The 17,594-nt window shown below is 42.2% G+C and overlaps 1 pseudogene; it reads left to right on the top strand.

The window, feature by feature from the left end:
• The first annotated feature begins 589 nt into the window (after window positions 1-589).
• LOC141250434 (uncharacterized) lies at window positions 590-17,019 on the top strand (annotated as a pseudogene).
• The last annotated feature ends 575 nt before the right edge of the window (window positions 17,020-17,594 follow it).

Below are 17,594 nucleotides of genomic sequence, written 5' to 3'. Positions count from 1 at the left end.
GAGTACAAGTAGACCTCAAGTTAATGAGATTAGAAAAGATGACATTAAGAGACCTCAGAAAAGAGGAGAATCCATGGCCACTTTCGTTAGGACACCAAATAAGACCCCTATCGGAAGTAATCCAAAGTTACAAGGAAAAAGTGTGAGAGAGCCTTACAAAAAGCTCACTCTTCAAGAAAGGAAGGAGAAGAAACATCCTTTCGATGATGAAGACGTTCAAGGAATTTTTGAAGAGTTGATGTCATCAAATCTCCTAGTTCTCCCGGAGCCTAAAAGGGCCACATGAAATCGGAAAGACAAGTGATGCAAAATATTGCCCATACCACCGCATCGTCAGTCATTCAATCAGGGATTGCTATGTCCTTAAAGATGTCATTGAAAGAACGGTAAATAATGAATAAATTGAGATCAAAGATGGAGCCTCCAAGTCACATGTGCCCTCGTTAAATACTATCTCAGTGGAAGAAATTGCAAAAGCACTTCCATCTCATCCAAGTCCTCCAAGGACGTTTGAGACAATGGTGGAAATCGACGAAAATGAAGGTATTCCAATGGTTTCATTGCCTCCAATGCTATACCAGTGCAATTCATGGTTGGTGATGAAGTTCAAATTGTTTGGGCATACCCCGATATGCCAAGAGATGTTCCCGAACAACCTACTCTATATGAGATCATGACACGTCTCGACATTGAGAATCTATTCTCTAGTGATGATGACGATGAGTCCGGTAATCTTGAATGGCAAACTTGTACAAGCCGAAGGGTATCTAGACCTGTCATGACACAAAGTTCAACTACTCTAGGTTTTAGAATGATTGGGAGAAAACCAAATAAGAAGAAGAACAAAAAGAAGGCTAGGAAGGACAAGAAGAAAAAGCCCTCAATCACTGATTCTGATGAGGAGTATATCCAACCGGATAGAGTACCAATCACCTTGAGAGAATTTGTCCCGAAGCAACTTTTAGAGGATGATGCTCAAGAAAATGATGCATTTGGGTTGATGAGATTGTTCCAGTTGTATGGCTACGTGGGCTGACATGTGTGAAGAGGAGTTTTTAGAAGTTGATAAGGTAACACTCCGTTTGGACATCAGCTCACGTCTCCAAAAGCCAAAAAGAAGGAAAAGAAAAAAGAGTCTACATCTTATGGTGACTTGAAAGAGACAAATTGTGATGAGGTGGTTAACGAAGAAATACTTGGTCCGTCTCAAAAAGAGAATGAGATGCAAGATATCTCTCAACAATTTAAGACACATGAAGCACCGATGATTCTTCGTGATGCTCCTTTTAAGGAAAAAAAACAAATACGACGTTATTGGTCACTTAAAACGCATTCCCGCACGTCTAAGCGTTTATGATGCTTTGAAAATGTCAAACGAGTTGAGAAGAGCACTCATACAAGCTCTCATGAAGCCTGATGATTACAAAGATCAAGTCGATCGAGTCGAAGTTAACGACGTGTCACTCGCTCCGCCAAATCATTGTGCTTCATGCATGGCGTGCATCACATTCTCTGATGAAGATCTTCAATTAGGAGAAGAATATCATAATAGGCCTGTATATGTCACAGGTTGTATCGGGGATACAAAAATCAATCAGATCCTTTTAGACTGTGGATTAAACACTAAACATTTATCTCCTACTTTTCTCACAATTCAAGGCTTCAATCAAGTGGGGCAAAGAGCCATGGGGTCCATCGCACTGAAGGTTATGATGGAAGATTTGTATAAGGATGTGCTATTCCATGTCATAGATGCTGACACCTCATATAATGCCTTACTTGGGCGACCATGGCTTCATGCTAGCAAATCCATTGTTTCCACTCTTCATCAATGCTTGAAGTACACTGATGATAATGGAAATGAAAAGACTATACGAGGAGATCGAAATCCTTTTCACGGGAAAGCGTTAACTATTCCGATGCAAAATTTTATAAGTCGGTCAAGTTTGAGCCTAAGACATTAGTGTTGGGAGATGACAATAGAAAATGGCCTCAAGGAAATGAGGGACCAACTAATTCCCATTTTCCTCGTTTATCTTTGAATAGGAAAAATGAAGGAGGAGATGTGCGTCCTAAAGTGTTGTTTAAATATACACCAAAGGATAAAAGAGAAATTGGTCAAAAACCGTTGAGTTCCGTTGAGAAGTTATGCACTCCTTGATGACAAGTTACACATGTCCTCTCCGAAAAATTGACCAATCAATACCCAAGAAGACGTTGATGATTCACAAATCCTCTGGAGAGAAAAGGAGAGTAGTGTTGCAAGCTAATTCTTCTACTTCTGTCACCAAGTCTTTCCCTCTACAACCAAACAAGAGGTTTAAAGTGAATAAGCGTGTTAGTTGAGCTTTAATCGTCTTATTAAAGCTTAATCTATTTCTCTTTGTTTTGATAATAACAAACTAATATGTTTTATCTCTTAGTGTTTTAAGCCTTCCAGGTCTTTGCCATATTTGTAAGGATGCGCTTAAGTCACTTAGAGATGCGCTTGACTGGTCACAGTCGCGCTTAACACCAAGCGGAGAAAGTAAGTTTCGCAAACGGTGTTTAATAAATCCATTCAAGACCATGAAGTAAGAGTGATCGAGCTTCGAGGGCGTAGAGACGCGCTTGAATGAAGTTGAAGAAAGTTGACCACGAGGTTCCACTGAAGCTTAGGGTGCGCCAGAGCGCAGAAGAACAAATTACACGCTACGAAGGCTGGTAAAACGGGAGAGTGCAAGTTGTGTGCACAGGAAGGTGCGAGAAGAACTTTAGACTCTTTGGGACGCCACTCCAGGATCGCCAACGTGGCAAAAGTTTGTTAGAGCTTGAAGCACACGGATTGCTTATGTGGCGTGGATCAACACATGAAGAACAAAACCAATTCACTCCAAGCCGTTGATTAATTCTGGTGAAGTGATCAAGGCACACGGATTGATGAGGTGGCATTGTGCTTAGTCTTTGTTTGTTACACAATTGAGTTATAGGTTTAGCTTAAGGATTGTGTATAAATAGAGTACTATTACATTCACTCTAGGTATTGCAAACCGATAGAATATAGGAAGCTAGAGAGAGCTTAAGAGATATTTCGTTTGTAATCAGAGAGTGTTGAGAGTGCCTTCTTGTTCTTCAGAGCTGAACTCAGAGTATTGTAAAGAGAGTGCTTACGAGTGAGCTTCAAGTGTTGAAGCGAGAGATTGTAATCCTTTCTTAATCAATACAAGTGTAGTGGTGAGTTTTATCCCGAGTCAGCTAGTGACTTAGGGTTCTCACCGTTTGGAAATTCTTGTGTGTGCAAATATAGGTGCGCTTTAACAACTTAAAGTGCGCTTTATTGTCTGTCTAACCTCTTCCGCACTTAAGGACTTTAGTAAATTCATTACTAATAGTTCGTCATAGGTTAAGCGCAAGCCAAGCATTCAAAGCGCAATTGAATCCTTGTTAAGCACAACTAAGGCTTAATGAACCTTAGTGACAGCGAACAATAGCTGATCAAACACGTGTTTTCTACAATTGGTATCAGAGCCAGGGTAGCTATTTGCACTAATCCTTTTACAGGTTCAAAAGGATTCTCAAGTCTCGAACAATGGCAAGCTTCAACCTCGGGATTTCTCTCGCCAAGCCCCATGTCCTCGTTGAAGGCGAACTCGAATGGTGGCTCACAATGACAAAGAATTACATCCAGCAGACGGACTATCAGTGCTGGAAGATTATTGAAAAGGGCGATGAGAAGATCTCCGAAACAGATGACTCAAAATGGGAAGCAAAAGAGTACCAACTTATGGAGAAGAATGCTAAAGCACGACAACTCATTCTTAATGCTCTTTCAAGAAAGACATAGACAAGGTAATGTCCCTCCCCACTGCCCAAGCCATGTGGAAAGCCATTATAAACATGCACTCAGGTAGTGATGACATGAAGGACAACCGTATCTTTGAGCTAATCGCGAATTTTGCTCCATTCGAATGGGGAAAATGAGCTCGTTTCTGATTATCATTCTCGGTGTCAAATCCTGTATGACAAGATGCTTTCTGCTGGAATGGAGAAGAAAGCTTGGGAGTATTCTATGGCGTTCATTCATGGAGTGAACTCAAAGTATACAACCCTCAAGCAAATTCTTCTTCAGTCCAAGGAAACTCGAGAACTGCCTATCTCTGTTCTTGCAAGGAAATTCAAAGTGCAGGAAATCAAGAACAACAAGGAAAAGCACTCAGAACGAGAGAACAAAGGAATGGCGCTCAAGTTATCTCGTTTTCTCCAAAAGCTTGAAAATGATGATGAAGGAGAAGACGACGATGATAAGGACGTTGCTATGATGACCAAGCTCGTGAAAAAGTTTTTTAAGAAACAAGGCGGTCTCAAGCGCGACTCTACCTATAAGCAGCGCGACCTCAGGGATTTCACTTGTTTCAACTGCAACGAGAAAGGTCACCTTGCAAAAGATGTCCTCATCAAAAAAGTGAATCCAGGATCAAGCTCAAAACAGCCCCCAAACAAGCGTTCGTCACGCTTTGGGGAGAATCTGATGACGATTCGGAAGATGGAGCGCAACCTGACTTGTGCTTAATGGCTGGCGCCGCATCTGACTCAGACTCTGGCTCTGAGATTGAGGTAAATGATCTGAACCTTGACATTCTTCCCAAGCGCAATCTTATCCTCTTCTAAAGAGCTTATGGTTCAAAATAAGTCTCTAGCAACTGATGCTAGAGCACGGCTTGTTGAACTTGATAATGCTAAGGAAGAACTGGTTGAGCTTTCCAAACATTTACATGACAAAACCACACTCCTCTCTAAATATTGTGAACTTTGTCATGGTAAAGGGTTGGAAAGTAACTCTGTCTCAACTAAAGATGTTAAGCTTGATCAGATCATTTCAAAGATTGATGTTCTTACTAAGTTAGTGGAAACAAAGTATGTCCCTCAAACGGGCTTTGTTAAAGGTAGACCTGGATTGGGTTATGACCCCAGGAATCTTCCTCTTCTCCTTTCCTCCTCAAGCAAGTGAATTATCTTCTAAGATCAAATCACTTGAACAAGACCTTAACTGCCTACAAGAGTGAAAACTCTCATTTGAAGAGCAGGATAAAGGTACTTGAGAACAATCTTCAAAACCAAAGAGTGGTTTCGTGGGGAAAAAGCACATCATTTGTATAAGAAACAAGTGCATACCCAAATTCAGCCTCCCGTCTTGCAAAAGAAAGAACCATTTAGACCGGGAAAGGGCAAGTATGGTTATGTGAGAGGCAACCATTACTGTACCTTTTATGGTCAAAATGGACATGACAAGCGTGAGTGCAAGGACTTGAAGGTCCTTAAGAGTAAGCCCTATAAGCCAATGGCTAAAAATAAGGGCAAGCGTACACGTATTCAACAGTCCTCTGTTGAGCACGGTTGCGCTTCTGGACACAGAGGTGCGCTTCGTCCAGCGCGACCTCACATTGTGTTAGATCTGAACGATCCTAGCTATTATGAGCCAGTCCAAAAGACTAGCTCAGAAATAGCTATGTCTAATATTCCCACGAAGCGCAAGCTTCGATGGGAGACCAAAGCTTGATCTCTACTTTTGCAGGTTGGGATGAAATGTAGGTGGTATATCGACAGCGGTTGCTCGTGCCATATGACGGGTGATCCACAGTTACTACTTTCATTCCAAGCTAAGGAAGGAGGCAGCGTCTCCTTCGGTGACAAAAAGCAAGGGAAGATCATTGCTAAAGGACAAGCGCATCTCAACAAAGCCATTCAGATAGGAGATTTAAACTTAGTAGAGAACCTTCGGTTCAATCTACTGAGTTTAGCACAACTATGCGACCAAGGAGGTAATAAGGTATGGTTTAGTACAACTGAGTGTGCAGTGGTCAGTCCTGAACAAGAGGTGCTTCTTAAGGGCAAGCGCATAAACAACACTTACCTCTTCGACCACTCCTTCTCTCCTAAGCGCAACCTTTGTCTAGCTACACTCACTGAAACGACAAATCTTTGGCACAAGAGAATGGGACACGCAAGTCTACATCTACTCAACAAGCATCAGTCCAAAGATCTTGTTTGTGGTCTTCCTCGCATCAAGGTGGAATCCATGACTTCATGCTCAGATTGCTCAAAAGCTAAAGCGACTCGTAGCTCCTTTCCCTCTATAAAGGTAGTGCAGACTAAAGCTCCCCTTGAGCTTCTCCACATGGACTTATGTGGACCACTACGAATGCAGAGTAAAGGAGGTAATCGCTATATTTTTGTAATAGTTGATGATTATTCTCGCTATACTTGGACTCTTTTCATGAAACACAAGAGCGAAACCTTTGCAAAGTTTCAAGCTCTTGCGCTTTTACTGGAAAAGAAGCTAGGGCTCCCCATTTGTTCAATTCGTTCTGACAATGGAACTGAATTCAAGAATGGTTAGTTCCTATCATTTTGTAAGGATAGGGGTATAGATCATAATTTCTCTACTCCTAGAACCCTTGAGCAAAATGGTGTGGTTGAGCGCAAGAATAGGACACTCCAAGAGATGGTACGAACAATGCTACTCTCTAGTGGTGTCGCATCACACTATTGGGCTCAAGCTGTGAGCACTGCATGTAATATAACTAACCGTGCCTTCTTAAGGCCTATTCTTGAGAAAACTCCCTATGAACTGCCTAAAGGGCGTACACCGAATATCTCTCACCTAAGGGTGTTTGGTTGCAAGTGCTACGTCCATAAAAATGGGAGAGATCTTTTGGGTAAATTTGATGCTAGGAATGACGAGGCTATCTTCCTTGGATATGCACCTACTAGTCAAGGATATAGAGTAGTCAACCTAAGAACTCAGAGGGAAGAAGATAGCATCCATGTGATATTCAATGAAGGAGAGCTTGAAAGTGTTCCAGAAATCAATGATGATCCATTCTCCAGTCATGATATACTTCCAGCTTCTCTTCCCAGTCCTCAAGCGCAACCTTCTATCCCTTCTTCAGGTATGGAAAGTGACGATGATGATGGTGGAAGATGCGCTTCTCAGCCCTTGGCCACAGAAGCCTGCATTCCTAGTGAAGAAGCAACTCCAGAGGACAATACTCAGAATGAAGATCATGGAAGTGGCCCATCCATTGACGTTCTTGCTCCTCCTTCGCCTCTTTCTCCAGGTCAGGTAACTCCCTCTGTTACTTCTTCTACCCTTTCTAGCTCTCAAGCGGGACCTAGCAATGGTAAAGCGCAACCTGGAAGTCCTCAAGCGGGACCCAGTGGCCTTTCTGGTGGTAGTGAAAGCTTGTCCAAAACCACAACGATGAAGCTACCAGACAATACAGAGGTCACCGTGTGCGATTATCAACAGATGAAATCTCATCCAGTTTCTGCGATCATATCTCAGTATGAAAAAGGTACCCAGACTCGCTCTAACGTGCGTAACATGCTTGCTTGTAGTGCTTTTGTTTCTTTACGGGAACCCAAGTCCATACAAGTTGCGCTTCAAGATCCAGATTGGATAATAGCCATGCAAGAAGAGTTAGAGGAGTTCAAGCGCAACCAAGTTTGGCGTCTAGTACCCCGGCCAGGTGATAGAAGCATTATTCGTACGCGCTGGGTATACAGAAACAAGCTGGATGATAGTGGAGTGGTGGTACGAAACAAAGCGCGTCTTGTTGCACAGGGTTACAATCAACAAGAGGGCATTGACTACGATGAAACGTACGCACCAGTAGCTCGTCTAGAGGCAATCCGACTGTTGATAGCTTATGCATCGCACAAAGGATTCAAGCTATTTCAAATGGATGTGAAGACAGCCTTCCTCAATGGTAAGCTTAATGAGGAGGTCTATGTCAAGCAACCACCAGGATTTGAAGATCCAGCTTATCCAGACCACGTGTACTTTCTTGACAAAGCGCTATATGGACTAAAGCAAGCCCCTCGCGCTTGGTATGACTGTCTATCTAAGTACTTATTGGCAAATGACGACAAGAGAGGTTTGGTGGACAAAACCCTCTTCATAAGGGAAGTGAAAGGTGATATTCTCATTGTTCAAATTTATGTTGATGATATTATATTTGGTTCTACTAACTTGCAGCTTGTAGAAGAATTTAAGAACAACATGAGCCTTAAGTTCAGTATGAGCATGATTGGTGAGCTCAAGTATTTTCTAGGGCTTCAAGTAAACCAAATGGATGAAGGCATTGAGATTCACCAGCAGAAATACATCAAAGAGTTGCTTAAGAAGTATCAAATGGAGAACTCCAAACCTTGTCATACTCCCCTCTCAACTACTACAAAACTGGACAAAGATCTAATGGCTGAGAAGGTAGATGAAACCATGTATCGAGGTATGATAGGTTCTCTAATGTATTTAACTGCTTCACGTCCTGATATTGTTTTTGCCGTTAGTGTATGCGCTCGATCACAGTCAGACCCTCGCGCTTCTCACCTTTCTCATGTAAAGCGCATCTTTAGGTATTTGAAAGGGTCTGACGATCTTTGCCTTTGGTACTCCAAAGGGGGCGGTCTTTCTCTTGTTGGCTATACCGATGCAGATTATGCAGGTTACTTGGCTGATAGAAAGAGCACTAGTGGTATGGCACAGTTCCTTGGCCCTTGCTTAGTCTCCTGGGGATCCAAGAAACAAAACTGTACAACGCTTTCAACGACTGAGGCCGAATACATAGCTGCAGCGCAATATTGCGCTCAAGTGTTGTGCATAAAGCAACAACTCGTTGACTATGGTATTATTCTTGACACTATATCTATATTTTGTGATAATACTAGCGCTATATGTGTTTTGAAGAATCCTGTCCATCATACAAGAACGAAGCACATTGACGTAAGACATCACTTTCTACGAGACCATGTGCAGCGCAAGCATATTGAGCTTATTCACGTATCTTCAGAAGGGCAATTGGCAGATATCTTCACTAAGGCGCTTAATCGTCAGGTTTTCCTAAACCTCAGGGTTCAGCTTGGCCTTATTCGACTCCATTAGCTTCGAGGCAATGGAACTGTAAGTATTCCTCTATTTGACTAGAACTAGCGAGCTTAGTATCAAGGTACGAACTATGGTCGCTTGCGCTTGATAGCTTTGAGTCTTTCATGCTTTTAGTTGATCATTGAAATGAATTAGTATTGAACTTGTCTGACTTGTTTGGCTCGATTTGATATAATCTTAGTCCATGCATGCTCTTCTTTGCCAAAAACGTGACAATGGTGATCGTCTTCTACCCATATTACATGCCTAAGAAATGATCCATTGCATAGGTGTCCTTAGCCTGACTAGATGTAACGCTTCTCTCGTCTTTTATTGAGCTCTACATTAGAGAAGTATTCATTTGGTGACATAAAGCCCAAATTACCATGCTACATGTATATGCACATACTTCCACATCAACTTGAGTGATTGAATGCTCTAATGTCCCTTATATGAAATGTGCATCTTCCTATTCATAAATTTCTTTACATTGTAGTTTGAGAATTGAACTGGACATCATACTCTTACATCTACTCATCTCAATCAGTGTTATGCTTCTTCGGTTTTAGTATTCAGAGGTGATTCAGCATGCGCTTCAGTGTTCAGCGCATATTAGTGTTACAGTGTATCGCGCTTTGCAGCGCATATGGGTGGAATTCCTTCCGAGTTGGGTTTGCTTAACTCTGAAGAAATGCCTTTTGGTCAAATCAGTGTGCTACTTGAGTGATGTAACGGCTCCTTTTGCAGTGTAACGGTCGTATTTATAGCCGTTGGAGGCTATGCGCAGGCCTAGCGCAGATTCATGCGTTTTTATTGGACCGTTGGATAGTGCAACGGCTCTAATTTTTTATTGGTCTATGAAGCGGCTCCGGAGTTGTTAAGAGATATATATATATATGAGGTATTCTTCTCCCTATCCTACCTTACCTTCTATTATCCTTTAATCTCTTATCTCCTTCCTTTACTCTCTTCTCCTACCCTCTTTCTCCATTTTTTACTTACACTCACTACCATGGACAAAGTTCTAAGCGCCCTTCCTGACCTTGACCCTGAAACACGAGCAAAAATCCAATCCATTGTCCAAGCTTCCTCCTCCACTCAGCCTGCCTCCCAACATACCCCAGTATCTCATGAGGTCACATCCCCCTCCACTAAAGCGGCCTCTCCACCACCACCTACCACGTCCCCAGCCCATAAAGCAGCCTCTCCTCACATTGATCTGACCGGCACCGATGACCCATCTCCTCACTCAAACAGCCCCTTAAAACCCTTGTTCTCACATGATCCTCCAGTAGGCATGGATTTTCTTGCTTCAGATTTAGAGCTCGCTGGATATGATCCAGTTAAAGAGCTTGGAAGACCTCAGGCCGAGACTTCTCACACGACACCAGCTAAAGGTAAAGGGATTCTCAGTATGATACTCCCTCTCGTCCTGGCTCTAAAATCCGGCCTCCAGCGCAATCCCTCCAGTCTCCTAAGGAGCTCTTGGCGAGTATTCCTTCTGACTCTGATGCAGATGATGAGTTTCAACTCCTTCCCAGAACTGGCGCTCAGTCTCCTCTTCCTCTCCAGTCTCAGAAGCCTAATAGGCAGAGTCACGCGCTTCGCAGAAAGGGTAAAAAGCGCAAGGCCGTTGCTCCTCCACCACCTGTTTCAGAGGATGTTGACTCCTCAGATGGTTCCAAGCACGAGTCCCCTCCTCCTGAGCAGAAACCGGTTGGCGCTTCAACCAGATCCAAGCGCACCAAGGTAATAGGCTTGACTGACTTTCCTCTCATTCCTCAGGGTGTGCAGAAGCGCTCCTTCTTGTTTCTGGAGATAGTGACTCCTGACTTGCTCACCGGCCTTCAAGATTCCTCCCATGTTGCTCGCTTTGCCACTTGGTTGAGCTTTCAAGGATGGGATACGCTCGAGACAAGGCTATCGGGCTAAAGAATGCTTTCGGGTTAAAGATCTTGCAAAGGCTATCGGGCTGACAGAGCAGTCCAGTGGGTTTGGCCGGCTATACAAGAAGAATTGGCAAGCTGGTGCTACTGCGCTAAAGAAGACGGTGTTTGGACCAAATGTGCCGAAGGGTGCGCTTACAGTTGATCTGCTTCGCCCTGCCAAGCGCTTACTCCACCACTTCATCATCACCAACATCACGCCAAGAGATTATGATCGTGACAAGGTGACTATAGCTGACTGTTGCATTATGGCCGCCGTTATTTCTAATCAGGTCGTCAACACTGCTCAGCTCATGATGAGCCATTTGGTGTTGTGTCGCGCTGCCACATCCGGTCCTCTGCCCTTCCCACACCTCATTTGCAAGATGCTTCGAGCAGACGGTTTGTACGACAACTCTCTTCCAGATTATGCTTGTTCTACTTTCCTTACCACAGACGCCATTGTCTCTATTCTCTTACCCAAGTCTGAGGAGAAACCCCGTTCTAGCTCGCGCTCTGAGCTAAGCCCTCGCGCTCGGGTCTCCTCCAGCTCTGCTGATCTTTCTGTTATAGTGGCTTCGATGGAAGCGCATCAAGAGCGGGTTGAGAAGCGTCTCAGTGAGATGGTTGAGATTATGTCGTCTATGCTGAAGCTGGTTCAGGAGAAGTTTGACGCTGAACGGGGTGGTAGTTCTTAAGCTGTTGTGATGGTTGCGCTTTTAAGCGCTTTTGCTGACTCTCTCTTTTCTCACTACTTTGTTTATGTTTTTTGTGAATTAGCTCGCTAGGGTTCCATCCTCTTTTGCGACAGTTTGTGAACAATGTTAATGAAGTATGCATTTGATTTTTATATCTCTGAGAGCCTTACTGACATGACTTTTCTTTACTTAAGTTGCTTAATGTTCTCTACTGAGCTTTGTCTGACGTCTTAGCTAGCAAGCGCACTCTACTATTTTTCTTATCGTATGACTTTGCTTTGAATTTTTTCGATGATGTCAAAAGGGGGAAAACACAGGTACATTCTTCTTTGATTAAGGGGGAAGTATGAGATCTTGCTTGAATTCCGGGGGAATTGAAAACTGGTATGGTTAAGTACTTTGGTAAGATACTTTGATCCAATTCCGAATCTGAATACTTGATTAAATTGATATTATTGCCTTCATTTTAGTCACTTAAGAAAGTATTCATGAGCTTACCTGTTTATAGTTTGTCATCATCAAAAGGGGGAAATTGTTAGTTGAGCTTTAATCGTCTTATTAAAGCTTAATCTATTTCTCTTTGTTTTGATGATAACAAACTAATATGTTTTATCTCTTAGTGTTTTTAAGCCTTCCAGGTCTTTGCCATATTTGTAAGGATGCGCTTAAGTCACTTAGAGATGCGCTTGACTGGTCACAGTCGCGCTTAACACCAAGCGGAGAAAGTAAGTTTCGTAAACGGTGTTTAATAAATCCATTCAAGACCAAGAAGTAAGAGTGATCGAGCTTCGAGGGCGTAGAGACGCACTTGAATGAAGTTGAAGAAAGTTGACCACGAGGTTCCACTGAAGCTTAGGGTGCGCCAGAGCGCAGAAGAACAAATCTACACGCTACGAAGGCTGGTAAAACGGGAGAGTGCAAGTTGTGTGCACAGGAAGGTGCGAGAAGAACTTTACACTCTTTGGGACGCCACTCCAGGAATCGCCAGCGTGGCAAGAGTTTGTTAGAGCTTGAAGCACACGGATTGCTTATGTGGCGTGGATCAACACATGAAGAACAAAACCAATTCACTCCAAGTCGTTGATTAATTCTGGTGAAGTGATCAAGGCACACGGATTGATGAGGTGGCATTGTGCTTAGTCTTTGTTTGTTACACAATTGAGTTATAGGTTTAGCTTAAGGATTGTGTATAAATAGAGTACTATTACATTCACTCTAGGTATTGCAAACCGATAGAATATAGGAAGCTAGAGAGAGCTTAAGAGATATTTCTTTTGTAATCAGAGAGTGTTGAGAGTGCCTTCTTGTTCTTCAGAGTATTGTAAAGAGAGTTCTTACGAGTGAGCTTCAAGTGTTGAAGCGAGAGATTGTAATCCTTTCTTAATCAATACAAGTGTAGTGATGAGTTTTATCCCGAGTCAGCTAGTGATTTAGGGTTCTCACCGTTTGGAAATTCTTGTGTGTGCAAATAATGGTGCGCTTTAACAACTTAAAGCGCGCTTTATTGTCTGTCTAACCTCTTCCGCACTTAAGGACTTTAGTAAATTCATTACTAATAGTTCGTCATAGGTTAAGCGCAAGCCAAGCATTCAAAGCGCAATTGAATCCTTATTAAGCGCCACTAAGGCTTAATGAACCTTAGTGACAGCGAACAATAGCTGATCAAACACGTGTTTTCTACAAAGCGAAGACCAGACTCATCCTTAAAACAGAAGGTGTCTCATGAGCCTATCAATGAGAGTTCAATCAAAGATTTGCGAATCTCTAATGAAGATGGCATCTTGATCGCAAGCTTTGAAGAGTCTATGACAATAACTCTGAAGGAATAAAACTTGTTCTTAGGAGGGGAAGAAGCGAAACCTCGAACATCAGTCTTTGACAAACTCAATATAGCGCCAAAACCTTCGGTGTTTGAAAGGCTTGAGTATATGGATAAGCCTAAGAATCAAAATAATGAAATTCTAATCAAAGGCCAAAAGAAATGGAAGGTTAAAAAGAGGTCTATGTTGATTGAACAAAATGATGTCATGAACCCCGGATTTGAAGAGGTGAATACAACCTCCATTGTTCTCGAGTAGGGTTCAAATAATCTTGAAGCACAAGATTTCATTAATACTATTCAACCAGCGCCAGCAGAGATGGAAGATGGTGTTAAAGCCACGATTGATGAACTCCAAGAAATTAATTTGGGGAATGACGAAGATCCTAAGTCAGTCCTCGTTAGTAAATTATTAACGAGTGAAGAGAAGGTGATATATGAAGAGATCCTTAAAGAGTACAAAGATGTGTTCGCATGGGGGTACCAAGATATGCCTGGTTTAGACCCAAAAATTGCAATGCATAGATTGGCTATCTCCTATGAGATGAAGCCTGTAAAGCAAGGGCAACGTCGCTTTCGCCCAGATTTGACAGTTTAGATAAATGAGTAAGTGAATAAACTTATTACATCCGGTTTCATTCGCGAGGTTCAATACCCGAAATGGTTAGCCAATACTGTCCCCGTGAAGAAGAAAAATGGTCAACTTCACATTTGTGTGGATTTTAGGGATTTGAATGAAGCTTGTCCACAAGACGAATTCCCTTTACCCATAACCGAATTGTTGGTTGATGCAACTACCGGATTCAAAGCTTTGTCCTTCATGGATGGATTCCCAGGATATAATAAAATCAAGATGGACCCCGAGGATGAAGAGTTGACAGCTTTCCGAACACCCCTAGGCACATTTTGCTATACGGTAATGACATTTGGGCTGAAGAATGCAGGGGCAACTTATCAAAGAACTATGACAATCATATTTCATGATTTACTCCACAATACTATTGAGTGTTATGTAGATGACCTTGTGGTTAAAACTAGAGAGCGTGAGTAGCACCCAAATGATCTCCGAAAGATTTTTGAAAGGTTGCGCAAATACCAACTCAAAATGAATCCTTTGAAGTGTGCAATTGGTGTGATGTCGGGCAAGTTTCTCGTATTTGTTGTTCGAGATCGAGGAATTGAAATTGACCCTGACAAGATCAAAGCAATCATGGAAATGCCTCCTCCAAGAAACCTCTGTGAGCTTTGAGGCTTACAAGGAAAGCTCGCATATATTCGATGTTTCATCTCGAATCTTACGGGAAGGTGTCAACCATTCTTAAGATTGATGAAGAAAGACACTCCATTTATATGGGACCAAGCATGTCAAAACGCTTTGAATAGTATTAAGCGATATTTAATGAGTCCGCCTATCTTAATGGAACCAGTTCAGGGGAGGACTTTGATCCTATATACGGCGACTCTTGAGCGGTCCCTCGGAGCCATGTTGGTACAAAATAATGATGAAGGAAAAGAGAACGCCTTTTACTATATGAGTCGAACAATGTTTGGGGCAGATCAATTACTCTGCCATGGAAAAAATCTGTCTCGCCTTGGTATTCGCCGTCCAGAAATTGCGGCATTACCTCTTAGCTAATCAGATCATATTAATATCTAAAGCTGACCCCTTGAGATATATCTTGTCTAAGACTGTTCTGTCTGGTAGATTGGCCAAATGGCCATGCTCTTAGCTCCGTTCGACATCAAATTTGTCTCTCAAAAGGCGGTCAAGGGGCAAGTAATAGCTGACTTTATAGCTTCTCACCCAACTCCCGACAATGAGGAAATGTCTTACGACTTTCCTGACGAAGAAGTCTTTATGATAGAAGAAAAATCATGGCATCTGTATTTCGATGGGGCAGCAAAGAAAGATGGAGCCGGTGTTGGTATTGTACTTGTAACACCATCCGGAGGGATTGTACCTTACTCCTTCTCACTCTTAGAGGTTTGCACAAACAATGTGGCAGAATATGAGGCGCTTATCATTGGGCTCGAGATGGCCCTCGAGATGCATATCAAGTCCTTACAAGTGTTTTGTGATTCTCAATTGATCATTAGACAATTAAATGGACTATATGATGTTAAGAATTCAAATTTAATTCTTCTCCACAAGAGAGAAAAAGATCTCATTGGACAGTTTCATCAAATAGAAATAGTGCATGTACCAAGATCTGAAAATGACAAGGCATATGCTTTGGCTAAGTTAGCAGCATCGTTAACATTGCCTGATGAAAGAGACATACAAATTACCATTGGAGAACGTCATTTGCTTACTCCAGCCTTGAAAAGATATCAATCAAGTAAAGAGGTGAGAGTTGTCTCTGTTTATGAAATCGAGGAGGATGTTGATTGGCGTCATGCCATTAATGAATATCTTTGATATGGATCCTTGCCAGATGAAGCCAAAAGGAAAATAGACATTAGGCGCTGAGCTCAAAGGTTCGTGATAAAAAATGATACGTTGTATCGTAGGTCCTTTGATGGGGAACTATTAAGATGTTTGTCGAAAGAAGAGGCTCAACATATTCTTGCCAAAACTCATGCCGGAGTATGTGGAACACATCAAGAAGGGCCTAAACTAGCCGATTAAGTCAAGAGACTTGGCTACTATTGGCCAACCATGGTGAAAGACTCAATGGAGTTCGCTAAAGCATGTCATGCTTGTCAAATTCATAGCGGTTTCATCCATCAATCGCCTCAACTCCTGCACCCAACAACTCCTTCATGGCCATTCAACGCATGGGGTCTTGATGTCGTGGGACCAATAAGTCCGTCATCGTCACGTAGTCATCAATACATCTTGGCCGCAACCGATTATTTCTCTAAATGGGCAGAAGCTATACCATTTAAAGGAGTAGGAGCAAAAGATGTTGTCAATTTTATAAGGGTTCATTTGATTTACCGATATGGAGTCCCGTCAAAGATAATTTCAGACAACGCCCTTTACTTCAAAAATCAGCATATGGTGAAGCTAGTAGAAAAGTTCGAGTTCAAACATAGTTTCTCATCGAGCTATAACCCATCCTCAAATGGTCAAGCAGAAGCATTCAACAAGTCCTATGCAAAATCCTCAAGAAAATGGTGTCAAAATCAAAAAGAGATTGGCATGAGAGATTACCCGAGGCTTTATGGGCATATCGTACAACGGTTCGTACATCGACTGGGTGTACACCATATAACTTGGTTTTTGGGTCAGAAGCCGTTCTACCGCTTGAGGTGCAGTTGCCTTCCCTTAGGGTCTCAACTCAACTCACGGATCCTGAGGAGAATGTCAAAATTCGTTTAGCCGAATTAGAAGCCCTAGATGAAAAGAGGTTAGCAGCTCAACAAAAACTGGAAGTCTATCGGGCTCAAGTTGCCGGGGCATTTAATAAGAGGGTTAAATTTCGGTCATTTGGAGTTGGTGACTTGGTTCTTACAGTAAGACGACCAATTGTTATTAACAGAAAAGCACAAGGAAAATTCGAGTCGAAATGGGAAGGCCCATATGTAGTCACCAAAGTGTCCCCAAAGGGGGCATATGAATTCTCCGACGCCGAGGGCAAGTTTCTATACCCTTGTGTAAATGGAAAGTTTGTGAAGATATCCTTTTACGCAAATGATATACGAAGTGATGTAGGAAACCCTTCCTAGAAGGTGGGCTTATTTCACTTCGGTGATGCGAAAAGGGATAAAAAGAACAAAGGACAAGAGGATCAAAGATGAAAAGATAAGTTGATTCTCTTGAACTACGAAAGACTTGATCCCTCAGAAAGAGGGTACGTAGGCAGTCTAGTCAATCAAAATGCTAGATGCAGTCACATTCACAACAAAATTTCCTTCGATGAAAAGAAGGAGAAGAGGATCAAAAGTGAAAAGAAAAAAATTGATTCTCTTGAACTACGAAAGACTTAATACCTCACAAAGAGGGTACGTAGGCAATCTAGTTGATCAAAATGCTAGATGCAGTCACATTCACAACAGAATTTCCTTCGACAAAAAGAAAGAGGAGAGGATCAAAGATGAAAAGAAAAAGTTGATCCTCTTGAACTATGAAAGGTTTGATCCCTCAGAAAGAGGGTATATAGACAATCTAATCAATCAAAATACTAGATATAGCCAAAAGAAATACAACTTCTTCCTCCCAAAAGAAATCTTTAAGACTTTCTTTTCTTGTGTGGCCTTGTATCATAATTTAGGTCACATAAAATTCAACTACACAAATAATA

This window comes from Phyllobates terribilis, unplaced genomic scaffold (genome assembly GCF_046119375.1).
Source record: "Phyllobates terribilis strain yellow unplaced genomic scaffold, ASM4611937v1 Scaffold_5691__1_contigs__length_49845, whole genome shotgun sequence".
NCBI classification, from domain to species: Eukaryota; Metazoa; Chordata; class Amphibia; order Anura; family Dendrobatidae; genus Phyllobates; species Phyllobates terribilis.
This window is presented reverse-complemented; position numbering and strand designations above follow the sequence as displayed.